Genomic DNA, 15,167 nt, shown 5'->3' with positions numbered 1-15,167 from the left:
TGGACATATTTCTATATTGAGCTCTATTTACACAAAGTTAGGTTAGTTCATCATTTATGTTGAACAGACTCTCCCAAAGTTTTACGCTGCTGCGCTGACGTTGAACCGCGTGCTGCACTGGGTCGGTATGACCAACAGGTCAAAACCAGCTCTAAACAAAGTGACCGCTGGGCCCTGATTGGTGCTCTGGCTTTGCGCTTCTTTCGCTTTGACATGTTACGTTTTTATACACACAGAAACCAAAAGGAACGACAGATTTCTCAAAATGTAGGAGGAAAACTCGGATATTAGACTCTGAAATGTAGTGGAGTGAAAGGAAAAAGTCGCCCAGAACGGAGAAACTTCAGTACAGATACACCAAAAATACTAAAGTACAGAAACTAATTACATTTACTCAGTTACTCAGTTACCGTCCACCACTGCCTTATACAATACATGGCCTGTGTCTGGGTCAAGAGTTCATCTGTCCCATTCGTATAGACAGTGCTGGGCCTGTCTTCTACTGAGGGGATTTATCTGCTTCAGGCATTTGACTGTAACTTTATTCCAGTCATTTTTAACGCAGCGATTTTAGGAAACTTTTATTAATCTGTGATTCAGGGAAATATTTCATCAAAATTCTCACAATATGATGAGGTAAGTTAGTGGTGTGTGTCTCCTGCTGGTATAAAGCCACATTATTTTAGTGTATTTGTAAAGATCTTAATCAAATCTTCTATTTGAAGTTAATGAATGACTGTGGCTAGTAGTAATACCAATAATAATTACTAATAATTATTAATAAATACTAATAATTGGCTGTGCTAGTAGTAACACCATGAAAATGAAAGGAAAATTCTGCCTTTTTAATAATTTACTCTATAATTCAGTGTTTAAGATGTAAACAGAAAGATTCAGAGCAGTTTGGTGTGAAATGGTTCAGATCTCTTTACAGTAGTTGCGATGGGAACCAGGCGTTACCATGACTCTAACACAGATATAGACATTTTATTTACCATCCAGAACCACCGAAGAGAACCTACACAAATCTTCTCAGTTTATATGGAATGTTGTGGATGGAAAATAGTGGAAAATCTTTTTCTTTAGGGACTATTTTAGCCTCATTACGCATCCTTGTATCTTGTATCCTTTCACCATGAATGAAGTAAATGAATTAGATTAGACCAAAACCTTTACAAAACTATCATGAAACTGTCTCAGACGTCAGACAACATATTAATAACCATTTTCACAAAAACTGGGATGAAACCGCTTCTACTCATCTTGCTGGAACAATAGAGCGTTTAGACGACTTCAGTGAAAAGAGGTAGAAGTCGTTCATATAGAGCCACTTATTGATAAATACACTGAAAACTTGTCTCTCTTTTTTCTTGGCCTGCAAGTAAAGCATATGGTCCCTGCATCGACAATAACAGAAACTGCGGGTGAGGTGAGAACCCTACAGGACATCCAGCATGAATTTACAATGAACAGGTTAATAACAGACCTTCAAGAACATGGTGTGACACAGCATGCTTTGCAGGAGTTTGGCAAGAAGCTTTACAATAGCCACGTTTACATGCAGCCTCATAATCCGTCAATAATCCTACTAATAGCTCAATCAGAATAGAATACGTCCACGTAAACACCTCGATCGGAATAGACTAATCTGATTGAGGCCAGTCGGAATACAGTTTCTATCCGAGGTGGGTAACCCTCTAAATAATCAGTTAAAAAAAGAATGATAGCCGCGTAAACGCCTGAATCCAATTACATTCCCTATCGGAAGGTGTAAGAACGTTCTGCGCATGCGTGGCGCGTCACAGCGAAAGGTTTATACTGGTCAGCATGGCGGAGCAGAAACTGGTCAGCAGAGGAGACGAGTTTTATACTCTAAGCTGAGGAGTCTCAGTTAAATTCTGTCTTCTGTGCATCACAGAGAGACCCAAACAGGACCAATGAGTCCGTGTGTTTTTGACTGATCACCAGGAACTGGCAGCACACGAAGGGATTAAAACCAGTAGTGTGTTCCACAAGTTGAGGCATTTTCACGTGTGCCAGCCCGGACTACCGCCTGGCATCATCCATGATTTGTTTGGGGGGTGTAGTTGATCTCGATCTGGCTCTGTGCCTGCAACATTTTGTCAAAGCACACTGGTTTAGCTTTGAATGTCTTAATGACAGGCGGAAAGTCTTTCCCGGTGAAAGTGCTAACAAACCAGTTGCTGTTCTGGGTAAAGAACTTAAGCTTGGAGGACAAGCCTCTAAAAATTGGTGGTTGCTATGTTTTTGCCAGTTGTGCTGTATGACAAAATTGTGAGCCCAGATGATGCAGTGTGGCAGATGCTGCTTCTATTGAGGAATGTGGTTGAACATGTTTGTGCACCTACCCTCTCTGAACCTCAGATTGCCTATAGGAAGGTCTTAATTGAGGAGTATATGGAACTGTGAAAGATGAGAAATTAAGGCCAAATCAAATCCTCCTCTGGTCAGACTACCTACAGAGTTATTATACTACTAATATTAACAGCAGTAGTAGTGGTCTGGGGATCTTGACCAACAAACTATATTTTTTTCAAGGGTATTAAAAGAATCAGAGATGTGTGTAGATGTTCTTTTGTGCCTAGAGCTTGTCTGTGTGATGGTCAAGGTTGTCTGGTTCAAGGGAAGCTATCAGAGTCAGTTTTAGGTTAATAGTTCTACAGCACCCTGCAGTGGATTGGCAACCTGATAAGGTTGTAACCTGCCTTTCACCCAATGACAGCTGAGATAGGCTCCAGCACCCTCCTGCTACCAAGAATGATAAGCGGTTTAGAAAAAAAAGCTGTGCTCTGCAGGATTTATTTTACTGGGTTATTGTATACACTCATATTCTTGTGAAGGCAGGGCTAGCCTGCTGGCTGGCAGTGAAGACCTAGGGAAGTCTAGCACTGACAGTTGATAAAATAAGACATAGTGAGGCTAAAGCGAACTTTTAGAAAATTCTGTTTATATACAGCGTGGCTGTGGGCAACAACAGCTGGTTAACATAGCAAACCTATGTGTGTGTCTGTTTTCATAGCACTGAACTCTACAGCATATTAGCTCTCGATATTTCAGGATATTGGCAATGAATGATATATTGCAAGTACTGACTTGCATATTTGTCTCTGCAAGAAAAGTAAAGTAAGGAAAAGCCCAGGATATGGTCTGTTCTGAGTATATTAATACTTCATATTTCCAGATATGCTATTTGTGCAGTATCTGGTTGGAGAATGAATGAAACGTTTTGTGAAGATGACAGAAGGCATTTGAGCACAATAGCAAATCCTGAAAGGAGTAGAGAGAAGTAGAACTGACGTGAACATGAGGTGCAGTAGAGGACAGGAATGGTGGAAGTAGTTGAGAGAATTTTTGAGCAGTTGTGTGAAATCAAATATTCATTTCACCACCATATACATGTTAGTATACACTCACTCAACACCTGTTCAGTTGCTTGTTAACATAAATAGCTAATCAGCCAATCACACGGCCGCAACTCTGCATTTAGGCCTGTAGAGGTGGTCAAGACAACTTGCTGAAGTGCAGACCGAGCATCAGAACGGGGAAGAAGGGGGATTTAAGGGACTTTGAACGTGGCGTGGTTGTTGGTGCCAGACGGGCTGGTCTGAGTATTTCAGAAACTGCTTATCTACTGGGATTTTCACGCACAACCATCTCTAGGGTTTACAGAGAACGGTCCGAAAAAGAGGAAATATCCAGTGAGCGGTCAGTTGTGTGGACGAAAATGCCTTGTTGATGTGAGAGGTCAAAGGAGAAGGGCAGACTGGTTCGAGATGATAGAAAGGCAACAGGAACTCAAATAACCAACCAAAATCTCTGAGGAATGTTTCCAACACCTTGTTGAAAGTGTGCCACGAAGAATTAAGGCAGCTCTAAAGGCAAAAGGAGTCCAACCTTTTACTAGCAAGGTGTACCTAATAAAGTGGCCAGTGAGTGTAGTTATACACAGCACAATATATTTTTAGTTACAGTTATGACTACGTGTACATAGCACCTAAAAGAGAAAAATGAAGCTGAAGTGGAAAGCAGTGAATCAGGTTGAATAATTGAATAATGGTTCTTCAAGACATCTTTACTAAAGGCAATGGTGTTGTACACTCACTGCGCACTTTATTAGCTAATCTATACTAATACTCAGTAGGGCTTCCTTTGCTCTGAAAACGGCCTCAGTTCTTTGTGGCATGGATTCCATAAGATTTTGGGAATGTTCTTTTGAGATTCTGGTCAATGTTGACATTACTGCACCGTGCAATTCCAGCCGATTTTTCGGGTGGATTGTCACGTTGCAAGTCTCCCATTCTAAGGGTGTGTTCCTTCTTTTACTCTTAGTAGGAACTCTGCAGCCTGCATTGTGAATCAGGTCTGGTTTTGTCAGAAAGTCTCTAATCTTGTTGATATTCTCAAGGTGATAAAATGCTGATTGTGTAACTGCTTTGACATGACTGCTAAAACTAAGATCCATTAGTATACCAATGGAAGCGATCTGGGGATCTTGACCACCAAACTACATATTCTTTAAGGGATCTTTCCTTTCCAACTATAGGATATTTAATGGTATTTTAAAAGAATCAGAACTATATGCCAGTGTGGAGATGTTCTTTTGTGCCTAGAGCTTATTTCATATTTCATATTTTCCAATAAACTGGCAAAACTCCTTTTTTTACACAGCAATGGACATTTTTTTCCATTTTCACAATCTTACAATCTGAATCAATGGCGACAGCAAGATGTTTTGCTCCAGAACCAGGTGTAACTGGAAAGTCGTCGAGATTTAAAATTAAATCTGATGATTTATCCATCTATCCATCCATCCATTATCTTCCACTTCTCTGGGGTTCGGGTCGTGGGGGCAGCATCCTCGTGAACAAGACCCCGAGATACTTAAACTCCTCCACTTGAGGCAAGAGCTAATCCCCGACCCAGAGAGGGCTCTCCACCCTTTTTAAAAAGAGGCACCAAAACCCCAGTCTGCCAATCCAGTGGCACTGCCCCCGCAATGTTGAAAAGGCGTGTCAGCCAAGATAGCCCTACAACATCCAGAGCTTTGAGGAACTCCGAACGGTTCTCATCCATCCCTGGAGCCTTGCCACCAAGGAGTTTTTTAACTACCTTAGCGACAAGATATGGACAAGCCTATTCCCGTGTCCCCAGACTCTGCCTCCTCACGGGAGAACATGTCGGTGGGATTGAGAAGGTCCTCAAAGTATTCCTTCCACCACCCAATGACGTCTTCAGTTGAAGTCAACAGCACACCATCTCCACTATATACAGTGCTAGTGGCACACTGGTTTCCCCTTCTGAGTAACCTGACGGTTTGCCAGAATCTTTTCGGAGCCGACTTAAACTCACTTTCCAAGGCCTCACCAAACTCCTCCCACACCCGGGTTTAAGTCTTGGCGATGACTGAAGCCGCAGATCGCTTGGCTTGTCGATACCTGCCAGTTGCCTCTGGTGTCTCACAGGCCAACCACGCCCGGTAGGACTCCCCCTCACCTCCCCCGATATCTGGTCAAAGTTCTGACGGAGGTGTGAGTAGAAGATCTTCTGCCAGACGTTCCCAGCACACCCTCACTATATGTTTGGGTGCCTGGTCTGACCGGCATCTTCCCCCCACCACCTGATCCAATTCACCACCAGGTGGTGATCGGTTGACAGCTCAGCTCCTCTCTTTACCCGAGTGTCCAAAACACATGGCCGCAAGTCAGATGACACGACTACAAAGTCAATCATTGAACTGCGGCCTAGGGTGTCCTGGTGCCATGTGCACTTATGGACATCCTTGTGTTCAAACATGGTGTTCGTGATGGATAAACTGTGGTTTGCACAGAAATCCAAAAGTTCTGGAGGGCAACTCCAGAAAAGAATAAAGTCCAGCCCCTCTCAAGGAGATTGGACCCAGAGCCCAAGCTGTGTGTTGAGGTGAGCCCGACTATATCTAGCCGGTATCTCTCAACCTCACGCACCAACTCAGACTCCTTCCCCGCCAGTGAGGTAACGTTCCAAGTTCCAAAAGCCAGTTTCAGCAACCGAGGATCAGAACGCCAAGGCCCACGCCTTCGGACACTGCCCGATCCACAAAGCACGGAACCCCTACTACTGCCCCTCCCATCGGTGGTGGGTCGATGGGAGGGGGGACTCATGCAGCTCCTTCGGGCTGGACTCATTTACTCATGGTGCCCGGCCACCAGATGCTCACTGCATGATCCATGGAGAGGCTGATCATTTATTTCTTGCCAATTTTGCACCCAGAAGGAGAACCTCTGTTTTGTTACTGTTTAGTAGGAAGACGTAGCGTACCATCCAGCATTTCACGTCTTTTACACAGTCCTCTATTTTTTTCAAGTTGTATTTGTTATCAGGCTTGGCTGATATGTACACCTGCATGTTAGTTGCAATGAAAGTTAATGCCATAGTTACTTATGACTGTGCCTAACGGTAACATGTATAGTGTAAATAATAATGGTCCTAAAATAGAGCCTTTTGTAAATGGTCACATCTTGAGGATTTTTCTCTACAGCTGACAGGTTCTCAGCTGATGGCATACTACTCAGCTTGTGAAAGTAGCTCTCTTTTGCTGCTTTTAACTCTGTTTTGAGTATCTTTAGCTTGAAAGAACTTTGTACAGTTTCCACTTTTATAAGCAATGTCTTTGGACTGACAAAGTTGTCTGAGTCAAAGACAAGACTTGTTTTTTGGACAAAGAAAGGCTTTTGTCTCACTTTTGTGAAAAACTGTGCGTGAGGTTTGGTTTTTTATTTGACTACTTTAAACATTAACCAGTGTGCTTGCCCCTATTTTATTGCTTCTTTTGATCACTGAATTTAACTTGTTTCCCCCATTTTTTTCCTCCTCCAGAAACGAGTGACGTTGCAAGTCTCCTGCTGCTTCTAATGTCCACATTCCTATACAGTTCAAATTTACTTCCACAAACAAATCAGTAAAGCTGCCAAGAGGAATATGTCATACTTGTGAGAGTGTGGGAAACTGGTGTCTAGAAGCTCTAGGACTCAGAAAACCTGCACTACTACTTTCTGCAAGAACACAGCTCGCATAACGGCACAAAAGAACATGGGCAAACACCACTGCTCAGACTGTGGAAAGAGCTTTCCTATGAAGAGTAGTCTCAAAAAACACCAGCTCATTCACACAGGAGAGAAACTGTATATCTGCTCAGAGTGTGGAAAGAGCTTTAAACAAAAGCGTTCTCTCCAAATACACCAGCGCATTCACACAGGAGAGAAACCGTATATCTGCTCAGAGTGTGGGAAGAGCTTTAGACAAAAGCGTTCTCTCCAAGTACACCAGCGCCTTCACACAGGAGAGAAACCGTATACCTGCTCAGAGTGTGGACAGAGCTTTACACAAAAGGGTCATCTCCAAATACACCAATACATTCACACAGGAGAGAAACCGTATATCTGCTCAGAGTGTGGGAAGAGCTTTAAACAAAAGCGTTCTCTCCAAATACACCAGCGCATTCACACAGGAGAGAAACCGTATATCTGCTCAGAGTGTGGGAAGAGCTTTAGACATGAGGGTTCTCTCCAAGTACACCAGCGCATTCACACAGGAGAGGAACCGTATATCTGCTCAGAGTGTGGACAGAGCTTTACACAAAAGCGTTCTCTCCAAATACACCAGCGCATTCACACAGGAGAGAAACCGTATACCTGCTCAGAGTGTGGGAAGAGCTTTAGACATGAGGGTTCTCTCCAAGTACACCAGCGCATTCACACAGGAGAGAAACCGTATACCTGCTCAGAGTGTGGGAAGAGCTTTAGACATGAGGGTTCGCTCCAAATACACCAGCGCATTCACACAGGAGAGAAACCGTATATCTGCTCAGAGTGTGGACAGAGCTTTACACAAAAGGGTTCTCTCCAAATACACCAGCACATTCACACAGGAGAGAAACTGTATATCTGCTCAGAGTGTGGACAGAGCTTTACACAAAAGCGTTCTCTCCAAATACACCAGCGCATTCACACAGGAGAGAAACCGTATACCTGCTCAGAGTGTGGGAGGAGCTTTAGACATGAGGGTTCTCTCCAAGTACACCAGCGCATTCACACAGGAGAGAAACCATATATCTGCTCAGAGTGTGGACAGAGCTTTACACAAAAACGTTCTCTCCAAATACACCAGCGCATTCACACAGGAGAGAAACCGTATACCTGCTCAGAGTGTGGGAGGAGCTTTAGACATGAGGGTTCTCTCCAAATACACCAGCGCATTCACACAGGAGAGAAACCATATATCTGCTCAGAGTGTGGACAGAGCTTTGGACGAAAGGGTCATCTCCAAATACACCAGCTCATTCACACAGGAGAGAAACCGTATATCTGCTCAGAGTGTGAACAGAGCTTTAGACGAAAGGATTCTCTCCAAATACACCAGCGCATTCACACAGGAGAGAAACCGTATATCTGCTCAGAGTGTGGACAGAGCTTTAGACGAAAGGATTCTCTCCAAGTACACCAGAGCATTCACACAGGAGAGAAACCGTATACCTGCTCAGAGTGTGGACAGAGCTTTAGACATGAGGGTTCTCTCCAAGTACACCAGCGCATTCACACAGGAGAGAAACCGTATACCTGCTCAGAGTGTGAACAGAGCTTTACACAAAAGGGTTCTCTCCAAATACAACAGCGCATTCACACAGGAGTGAAACCATATACCTGCTCAGAGTGTGAACAGAGCTTTAGACCAAAGCGTTCTCTCCAAATACACCAGCACATTCACACAGGAGAGAAACCGTATATCTGCTCAGAGTGTGAACAGAGCTTTAGACTAAAGCGTTCTCTCCAAATACAGCAGCGCATTCACACAGGAGAGAAACTGTATATCTGCTCAGAGTGTGGGAAGAGCTTTAGACTAAAGGGTTCTCTCCAAGTACACCAGAGCATTCACACAGGAGAGAAACCGTATACCTGCTCAGAGTGTGGACAGAGCTTTAGACTAAAGGGTTCTCTCCAAATACACCAGCGCATTCACACAGGAGAGAAACCGTATACCTGCTCAGAGTGTGGACAGAGCTTTAGACGAAAGGGTCATCTCCAAATACACCAGCGCATTCACACAGGAGAGAAACCGTATACCTGCTCAGAGTGTGAACAGAGCTTTGGACGAAAGGATTCTCTCCAAATACACCAGCGCATTCACACAGGAGAGAAACCATATATCTGCTCAGAGTGTGAACAGAGCTTTAGACTAAAGCGTTCTCTCCAAATACAGCAGCGCATTCACACAGGAGAGAAACTGTATATCTGCTCAGAGTGTGGGAAGAGCTTTAGACTAAAGGGTTCTCTCCAAGTACACCAGAGCATTCACACAGGAGAGAAACCGTATACCTGCTCAGAGTGTGGACAGAGCTTTAGACTAAAGGGTTCTCTCCAAATACACCAGCGCATTCACACAGGAGAGAAACCGTATACCTGCTCAGAGTGTGGACAGAGCTTTAGACGAAAGGGTCATCTCCAAATACACCAGCGCATTCACACAGGAGAGAAACCGTATACCTGCTCAGAGTGTGGACAGAGCTTTAGACGAAAGGGTTCTCTCCAAATACACCAGCGCATTCACACAGGAGAGAAACCGTATATCTGCTCAGAGTGTGAACAGAGCTTTGGACGAAAGGATTCTCTCCAAATACACCAGCGCATTCACACAGGAGAGAAACCGTATATCTGCTCAGAGTGTGGACAGAGCTTTAGACGAAAGGATTCTCTCCAAGTACACCAGAGCATTCACACAGGAGAGAAACCGTATACCTGCTCAGAGTAGACAGAGCTTTAGACATGAGGGTTCTCTCCAAGTACACCAGCGCATTCACACAGGAGAGAAACCGTATACCTGCTCAGAGTGTGGACAGAGCTTTAGACGAAAGGGTTCTCTCCAAATACACCAGCGCATTCACACAGGAGAGAAACCGTATACCTGCTCAGAGTGTGAACAGAGCTTTACACAAAAGAGTTCTCTCCAAATACACCAGCGCATTCACACAGGAGTGAAACCGTATACCTGCTCAGAGTGTGAACAGAGCTTTAGACTAAAGCGTTCTCTCCAAATACACCAGCACATTCACACAGGAGAGAAACCGTATATCTGCTCAGAGTGTGAACAGAGCTTTAGACTAAAGCGTTCTCTCCAAATACACCAGCGCATTCACACAGGAGAGAAACCGTATACCTGCTCAGAGTGTGGGAAGAGCTTTAGACGAAAGGGTTCTCTCCAAGTACACCAGCACATTCACACAGGAGAGAAACCGTATACCTGCTCAGAGTGTGGACAGAGCTTTAGACGAAAGGGTTCTGAAAGGGTTAACTCTGCTCTAACTCTGCTCTAAGCAGACTTTGTAGCAAGCATAGCTACTGTCCTTGGCAGTTTTGCACAAACAACTTGCTCCTCTTATCGGGACAACATTCTGTCCAGAACCATTTGTTCTCTTTCGTAGGTAAGATTATCGTACACAGAGCAGAAGCCCCCCTCCTTTGGGCAGTTCCGGTGGTCCGTGAGTGTCAGCTTAGCATTTCATGACTGTTAGACAACTTATTTGGGTCCACCCTGTTTGCTTGTACGCAACAGGGCAGGACGTGTTTGTATAAAAGAAGGAGTGCCCTTCTTTCTTTGTGCAGAAGACTTAATAAACTCTTTGATTGATTAAGAGAGTCGTTCTGTCTTCCTGCACCGAGCGCTCCCGCTGCAACTGAGACTTTTCACAGGACAGGTGATCCACTCTCTGGTTCCTCTTCATGAACGGACCAAAAACGGCCGGTCCTTTCAAATGGTGACCTCCGACGTGTTCTCTTCACCCAGGTAAGTCCAATTAATCGTTTTTGGACCTCTACCTGGTTGTCGAGATCACCTGGGTGTTCAGAGCGAACCGACCCAGCCCTGTCGGGTGGGCGGGAGTACGAGAGTGAGAGTAGAGAGGGTACATTTAAACCTAAGCGCTTAGTGGGAGACAGGGAACGTCCTATAGTGGAAACTCTCAGTACAGCTCTCACTGTATTTTTCCATACTGGGCACGTCGTTCCAACCAGAGCCGGAAGAGACACCGGCTGCATGGATGCGTAGATGTAATTTGGGTTTGTCCAACCTAGCTGGTTGGACCGAAGGTAATCCGCAAATACCCGCATACCCCAGGGAGGGCACTTTCGATGTGGGCTATTTGGGTTCCGCACATCGCATGATTAATGAGGGCATAGGGGATCCTGGATGAGACCTATCTTACATGAATGAAAGCTATAAATCGTGGTATGACGTGAAAAAGGTGTGGGGTGAACCGAATAAACTTTCTTTATGTGTGTGAAGTTTGGTTTTACGCCATCTGCGCTCAGCCTTTCCGCATTCTCTCTTTTGGGTCTGTGCTGCTACAGTGATGATATCAGCGGTACATGTTTTCAAAACAAGCATGGACCCTGTGTCCAAATTATCTTTCCCATTCCAGTTCGTATCAGAAGCAGAAAGAACAAGGAGTTTAGGTCAGATACTGTGAATACATCCAACCTGCAGTATGTTGGAGGTAACTCACAGTCTTTGAAACAAAGTGCACAGGTTATTAAGTTAGTTCTACTGAATATCAGATCTCTTACAAATAAGTCTTATATAATTAATGATTTAATTACAACTCACAGGCTTGATTTCATGCTTTTAACAGAGACATTAAACTCATATAGTGCTGATATTGTGTTAACTGAGACGGCTCCACCAAACTTTAACTATTTAAATGTTTCATGCACCGGCAAGAAAGGCGGAAGTGTAGCAATGCTGTTTAATGATACGTTCCAATGCAAGCAGTTACCACTTGGTGATTTCACATCTTTTGAATATTTAGAAGCGATTTTAAAGGGGGCACAAAGAATATTATTAGTAACTGTCTACAGACCTCCAAGGTACAATGCTAATTTTATTGATGACTTCACAGATATGTTATCTTTTATTTCTACTGAATTTGATCATTTTGTTATTGCTGGTGATTTTAACATTCATATTGATAATCACAAGGATAATTACGCCAAAGAACTCTATGATGTACTTGAATCTTTTGAACTTTCTCAGCATGTGACTGGAAGCACACATTGCCATGGTCACACTTTGGATGTGGTTATCTCAAAGGGTCTTAACATTTCAGCCTCTATTAAGGATGTTGCATTGTCTGATCACTACTGTGTATCCACAGCAGTGCCAGGCAAGTTAGGTTTAAGAAGAGACAGATAAATGACAGGACAGCTGCACTTTTTGTTACCAAAATGTGCTCTTCCCCTTGCCAACCATCTGAATCATGACCTTCCTGTTGTGTCTCTCAATGTATCTGGTGTTGATTATAATTTTCTCATTGATACCGGCGCCACGCTCTCTTCGCTATGAGGGGCCTTTATCATCTAGAATCACTAGCTCTGTGGGTATTACAGGACAGCCCTTCTCATCTCCGTATACGCCCCCACTTCAGGTTGTATGCGACGCAGTGCGATTTACTCATTCTTTCGTGTTCATGCCAGATTGTCCCTTTAACCTTATGGGGCGGGATTTAATGAGTAAACTTGGTCTATCCCTGTCCTTTTCTGGTTCGCGCATGACCGTGTCCACGGGAGATTTCAATCGCGATCTCAACATCGCCAATAAATCCTTTAAATCACCTGTGTCTGCTCTGCTGTCTGTCTCACACGCCTCAGAGGTTCCTGAGCCTCTGCGTTCTATACCACACACTGTTTGGGCTGCACATAGGGATGATGTTGGCAGGGTTGACTGTAAACCATATAAGGCTACTCTAAAAAGCCCCACTCCTGTTTTTGTTAAACAATACCCTTTGCCCGAGCACAAACTGTGTGGTATAGACTCTATTCTACAGAAACTTCTCTCTTTAGGTGTGGTCGTCCCATGTCAAAGTGCTTATAACACACCGATTAACCCAGTCCCCAAGCCGGACGGTTCTTGGCGATTCACTCAAGATTTTCGACGCCTTAATGACGCCATCGTGCCTATCGCCCCAATTGTGCCTGATGTCTCTTCGATATTGACCTCCATTCCGTGTCAACACGCATTTTTTACTGTTTTAGACGTTAGTTCTGCTTTTTTCAGCATTCCTGTTGAACCTGACACCCAGCCGATTTTCGCTTTTACTCATCGCCAACGCCAATACACGTGGTCTCGTTTGCCGCAAGGTTTCTGCGACTCGCCTGCGGCGTTCGCCGCGTCGCTCCGAGACCTCATTTCTGATCTTTCCCTCCCCGGGGGTGCTGTGCTCCTGCAGTATGCAGATGACCTTCTGATTTCGGCCCCTGACAGCTCCACGTGCACTGAGGCATCTAAACTGGTCCTCATGCGCTTGGCTACACTGGGCTTCAAGGTTTCACTAAAGAAACTGCAGTTCTGCCTACCCCGGGTCCAATATCTGGGTCATGAACTATCTCAAGGTCAACGCCTCCTCTCCGCTGACCGAGTGTCATGCATCACGCAGCTTCCCAAGCCCGCCATCAAGCAGGCTATGATGTCTTTCCTCGGCCTCATCAATTACTGCAGACAGTGGATTCCTGACTGCTCCGCGCATGACAAAACACTGCGTGCCTCCTTCACTCACGAACAGGCCATGACTCATCGCCTCACATGGACTACAGCCATGAACTGTGCATATTCTGCTCTACTGTCCTCACTGCAGTCTGCACCAGCCTTGGGCCTGCCCAACTACGCTCTGCCATTTCACCTGTGGGTGTCGGAGTCGGGGGGCACTGCTGCTGCGGTTCTGGCTCAGCCCCACGGGGGAGGTTTGCGCCCTTGCACATATTATTCTAAAACATTGGACGTTACGGCCCGAGGCCTTCCGTCCTGTCTCCGAGCGGTCGCGGCGTGTGCACTAATGGTACAGGATGCTGAAAAAATCGTTCTAGGTCATGACTTGACCTTACACACCTCTCATCAGGTCTGTCAGCTCCTAAATAACTATTCTACACCACCGTTACGCTTTCGCCGTAGTTCATGATTTTGGGGGAATCTGGCATCAACGCGGTTTCATTACTACTGATAACAAACCCATTTCCCATGCGTCGCTTATCGAGGACCTGATCAGGGCTACCTTCCTGCCCTCCCGACTGGCCGTTGTTAAAGTTCGCGCTCACCAGCGTAGTAGCGACCCCGACTCTGTTGGTAACAATACCGCCGACTCTGCCGCAAAACGCGGAGCTCTTCATGGCCCCACTTGCCCTTTTATGAATTCGGCTTCCTTCTCCTGTGCTGCACTCACGGTTGACTTACTTCCTGGTCTTGATCTTGACTGTATTCAGGCCACCGCCTCGGACTCTGATATCAAGCTTTGGCTGTCATCGGGCTACGATCCAGCCGTCAAACCGCTGCGCGACGCCCGGGGCAGGCTGTGCCTGCCCGCACATTGTGTTCTGTTCCTCGTTCCCGATTTTCATGGTATTTCGCATCGGGAACGAAGAGGGGTAAAGCATGACATGTCCGAATTGTTTTGCATTCACAATTTGAACTCTGCCGTTGATCGCATATTAGACCATTGTCGTACATGTGCACAGAATAACCCAAAACCGGCCGGGCCGCACCAAGTTCTTCCTAAACCGGAAACACCTTTTCAAGAATGGCAAATCGATTTCACACACATGACGACTGTAGGGCCTCACAAATATTTACTGGTCTTAGTAGATAAATTTTTGGTTGGACAGAGGCATTCCCATGCAATAAAGAAAATGCAAATACAGTTGTGACAAAACTATGCCAAGAAATCATACCGCGTTACGGTGTCCCCTTAGGAATAGACTCCGACAAAGGCACACCGTTCACCTCCAAAGTCACACAGATGCTCGCGAAGCACCTGAGCATAGACTGGGCTTTCCACATCCCCTATCACCCTCAATCCTCGGGTATGGTCGAAAGGGTTAATCGGACTATAAAAGGGCGGTTACGAAAGGCCATGCAGACGCAGAACACTACTAATTGGGTGAAGGTTTTACCTGTAGTTTTGGCCAAACTGCGGATGGCGCGCACAGACACTCTGGGTGGTCTGTCGCCGTATGAAATTGTCATGGGACGACCGTTCCCCCTCCCATGGCGTCAGAAATCGGCTCTGGGGGGGAACGGCGGACTTGGATGTGCGTCGCAGCGAGTACACCGCAGGGTTGTTAACTGTTCTG

At 45.3% G+C, this 15,167-nt stretch overlaps 1 pseudogene; it reads left to right on the top strand.

The window, feature by feature from the left end:
• The window catches only part of LOC108412015, a 380,788-nt pseudogene that overhangs the window by 3,529 nt on the left and 362,092 nt on the right, over positions 1–15,167 (top strand).

The sequence above is a fragment of the Pygocentrus nattereri genome, chromosome 11 (assembly GCF_015220715.1).
Source record: "Pygocentrus nattereri isolate fPygNat1 chromosome 11, fPygNat1.pri, whole genome shotgun sequence".
In the NCBI taxonomy this organism is placed as follows: domain Eukaryota; kingdom Metazoa; phylum Chordata; class Actinopteri; order Characiformes; family Serrasalmidae; genus Pygocentrus; species Pygocentrus nattereri.
This window is presented reverse-complemented; position numbering and strand designations above follow the sequence as displayed.